General features: G+C 36.1%; 1 non-coding gene across 1 annotated transcript; it reads left to right on the top strand.

Annotated features, from left to right (window-relative positions):
* Positions 1-3,358: 3,358 nt before the first annotated feature.
* LOC121224844 (small nucleolar RNA R71) lies at positions 3,359-3,465 on the top strand. Its single transcript, XR_005922587.1, has one exon. It is a non-coding gene; the product is annotated as a small nucleolar RNA R71 (small nucleolar RNA).
* The last annotated feature ends 1,086 nt before the right edge of the window (positions 3,466-4,551 follow it).

A 4,551-nucleotide genomic window follows, 5' to 3' on the forward strand; every position in this document is an offset into this window, starting at 1 on the left:
TAATTTCTAAGTCAAACTCCTATAGCAACAGTATCCACCTAATCAACCTCAGCTTAGCATCTTTCTTGATCATTAGATACTTAACAGAAGAATAATCGGTGTAGATTATGACCTTTATACCAACTAGATAAGAATGAAATTTATCAAACGCGAACACCACAACCAATAACTCATTTTCTGTGGTGGTTTAGTTAAGCTGCGCTTCCGATAAAGTTCTACTAGCATAGTATATTACCTCAATATTTTGTCTTTCTTTTGCCACAACATGGCTCCCACAGTATAATTGTTGGCATCACACATGAGTTCGAAAGGCAGTGTCCATTCCGGAGCTACTACAATTTGTGCTGATAAGTTTTTTCTTTAACTCTTCAAAGGCTACCAGACATTGTTCATCAAAATTGAAAGGTCTATTTTGCTCCAACAAAGTGCACAAGGATTTAGATATCCTTGAAAAAAAATCCTTAATGAATCTTCTATAAAAACCTACATGACCTAAGAAACTTTTAATACACTTGACACTGGTGGAAGGTGGCAATTTTTCTATCACTTCAATTTTTTCTTTATGCACTTCAATTCCTCTCTGTGATATCCTATGCCCTAGGAAAATTCCTTCACGAACCATGAAGTGGTATTTCTCCCAATTTAAACAAGATTTGTTTCTTCACAGCAGAACATAACTAATTCCAGATTTTTCAAACAATCATCAAAATCATTCTTGAACACAAAAAAATCATCCATGAAGACTTTAAGAAAATTTTCCACCATGTTAGAGAATGTGACCATTATACAACGTGAAAAAGTTGTCAATGCATTACATAATCCGAATGACATCCGTCTGAATGCAAAAATACCATATGGACATGTTAAAGTTAACTTATTTTGGTCATTAGGGCATATGGCAATCTGATTATATACCAAATAACCATATAAAAAATAGTAGAAAGCTTTCCCAACTAATCTATACAACATCTGATCAATGAATGGTAGGGGAAAGTGGTAATTCCTAGTTGCCTTGTTAAGCTTGTGGTAATCCATACATACTCTCCATCGTCTGACAGTGCGAGTTGGTATGAGCTCATTGTTGTCATTACTTACCACTATGCCACCTCCTTTCTTGGGTACATATTGCACAGGACTCATCCATGAGCTATCTGGAATCAGGTGATACCAGCGTCAAGCCACTTAATCATCTCTTTCTTGACAACTTCTTTCATGATCGGATTCAGTCTTCCCTATTATTCAATGGGAATTACTAGGGCAATCCTCTAACAAAATCTTATGCATACAGAAGGTAGGGCTAATTCCCTTAATATCAGTCAGGGTCATCCCAATGCCTTCTTAAATATCCGAAGAACTTCTAACAACCTTGCCTCTTGCTTGAGTGTCAGCTCTTTAGAAATTACTACCAGTAAAGTATTGTTTTTGCTCAAATAAGCATACTTCAAATGTTGCAGAAAAGGCTTTAACTCCAGTGTAGGAGGTTCCTCTATAGAAGGTTTAGGAGGATTGAAAGGTCAATTTGATAAATCCAAAGGTTCAAACCTCTTATCTGGTCAATCTACTATCTGTTTGGCTTCCGTAAATTTACCGAATTCCTTAAAAATTACTATATCACTATACTCAAGTGAGTCTTCATCACTGTCAGAATTGTTGTGCCCATATCTAGTGAATTCCTCCACTTCTATTTCTATCAACCCAATGGCGTGGTAGTCATCATTAACATCAGCACGTTTCAAAGCATTAAACACATTGATGGTAACCTACTGATCATTTACTCTCATGGTCAGCTTACTTTTCTATACATCAATTAAAATCCTACCAGTAGCAAGAAAAGGTCTTCCAAGAATAATTGGCACATCTTGGTCAACTTCACATTCTAAAATAAGGAAATTTGCATGAAAGATAAATTTATCTACTCTTACCAGCACATCTTCGATTTTACCTTCCAGATGCGCATAGGATCGGTCAGCCAGTTGCAACATAACCATAATAGGTCTTGCATATCCAATTCCTAGCTTCCTGAAAATAGACATAGTAATTAAATTTATACTCGCTCCTAGATCACGTAATGCCTTACCAACATAATGATTTCCAATTGAACATGGGATAGTGAAACTCCCTAGGTCTTTCAAATTCGGAGGTAATTTACTTGTCAACATTGCTGTGCACCCTTCAGTGAGAGCAACAATCTCAAATTCTCCCAATTTGAACTTGTTTGACAATATATCTTTCATAAATTTTATGTAATTGGGCATTTTCTCTAAAGCGTCTACTAGCGGTATGTTGATATGGAGTTGCTTCAGAACCTCCAAAAATATTTTGAACTGGATATCCTGCTTAGAATTATGAAATCACTGAGAAAAAGGTAAAGGTGGTTGTCCTTCAGGTTGCTGATATTTTTTTCCATGGCATTCTTATTGACAATATGTTCTGATTCTACCACAACAGTTGGCTGCTTACACTTTTTAGGTTCAATATGTTTTTTAGATGACTCTGGGATCTTTACCTAGTTATTATTCGAGTTTTCTTTTTCTGCCGTGGCATCTTGAGCAACGTCATCAAGCTGATTTCCACTTCTAAGAGTGATGACCTTGCACTGCTCCTTCCCTTGTGATCTTGAGTTCTTAGTATCACCTGAAAATGCTCATTGTGGTCTCAAATTTAAAGCATTTTCTATTTGCTCCACTTGATTCTTAAGAGCTCAGAGAGATACAACTTGACTATGAATTAAAGCATTATTCTTGGCCATATATTCCTTTAGAAAGGCTTCAATAGATAAAGATGAAATCGATGCTTGACCTTGCTGGACATTTTGTCTCAACATAGGTTGAGTATAACTAGGTGGTGCATTGATGGCATTCTATCTTGTCGTATTGTTAAAATTCCCCGCACCTTAATTATTCCAACTAAAATTCAGACGTTGCTTCCACCCAAGATTATATGTGTTGGAATAGGGGTTATTATTTCAATTGAAATTACCGATGTAGCACACAGATGCTGGATTTGATGGGAATTAATCAAACATATGATCTTCACCACAATAAACACACTATAGTTCGACTGATTTGATCTCCTCGACTGTAGTAGGCCTTTTCATTATTTTAATCATGTTAGCCAATGAAGATACCTGAGTTGTCAACGAAGTGATCGCGTCCAGCTTTATAGTACCAACAACTCTTTTGCCCGTCCCAACTCTTGTGGTAGGATATTGATAACATTGTTGGTAATCTTTTCCAAAATCTCATATGCTTCATTATAAGACTTATCCAATAAATTACAATTTGCAAAAGCATCAACTACCATTCTCGTATCTGCATTCAGCCCATTATAGAATATGTCCATCCGAGTGCAGTGTTAAAATCCATGCATCAAACATTTTCGAATTAAGTTTTTAAATCATTCCCATGCCTCATATAGTATTTTATCCTCTAATTGCCGAAAAGATGTGATGTCATTTCTAAGCTTGGCATTCATATTTGGGGGATTATATTGTAGGAAAAACCTCTGAAAATGATTACTCCATGATGCCACTGTTCCTAATGGTAAAGCATTCAACCATGCTCTCGCACGATCTCTCAAAGAATATGGAAACAGTTTAAGTCACAGAGCGTATTCAGGAACACCTTGTTGCCTAAACGAGTCACAAACATCTAGAATTCTTAAATACAGTCTTGGATCTTTAGTGGGCACTCTACCAAACTGTCCTACTGTTTACAACATCTGAAACATTACCGATTTCAGCCAAACTGATAAACCTATATTTATGGTTTATCCCTGGATTCAGGTCATTCAAAATTGGCAAAACATGCTTTCAAATTGATCTATCTTGATTATCTATCACCTCACAAATATGAGGATTAGCGCCATGACCATTCAAATTTCCATTCAGAATAGCTATCACCCTACGAATAGGAGGATTAGCATCTTGACCATTCGGATTATCATTGAGGCCAGAATCATTCCTGTTCCTAGCCATTTTTCGTAGTTCTTTCAATCTCTAGGTCGTCAGGCCTCTTCTCATGCACTGATGGCAAACATGTAGAAATTAAATTTAACTAAGTTAAATAAAACTAACAGAATTAAGTAAGATAACCAAACCAAATTACACCAATTTGCCGATCCCCAACAATGACGCTAAAAACTTGTCGCGTGTGAATATAATATACGAATTGTGCAAGTATACACGTCGAATCAAGTAATAAAGTGATAAGTGAGGTCGTCTTCACAGTGATCAGATTAGGTATAGAAATGGTCAAGTTATGATAATGATTAATGTTATGGCAAAACCAACTTAGGTACTCAGTGGTAGGTGCACCAAGTAACTAATAGGTAGATGAAACTTATATATGTTTGTTTGAATAACATGTGTTAGTATGTTCATGTTTAGTTAATTGTAGTCCATGAATTGAGGGGCTGAGGGATGACCTAAGGCGTTGTTTGTTAGACATTTTCGAGCCAAAAAGCTGACCTTAATTTAATATTCCTAGTACCCTAATTTTTAAGCCTAAATCCCTATTTCTAGATGAACCACAATAAAATTCGTAAGCCTTA

The sequence above is a fragment of the Gossypium hirsutum genome, chromosome D12 (assembly GCF_007990345.1).
Source record: "Gossypium hirsutum isolate 1008001.06 chromosome D12, Gossypium_hirsutum_v2.1, whole genome shotgun sequence".
Classification (NCBI taxonomy): domain Eukaryota; kingdom Viridiplantae; phylum Streptophyta; class Magnoliopsida; order Malvales; family Malvaceae; genus Gossypium; species Gossypium hirsutum.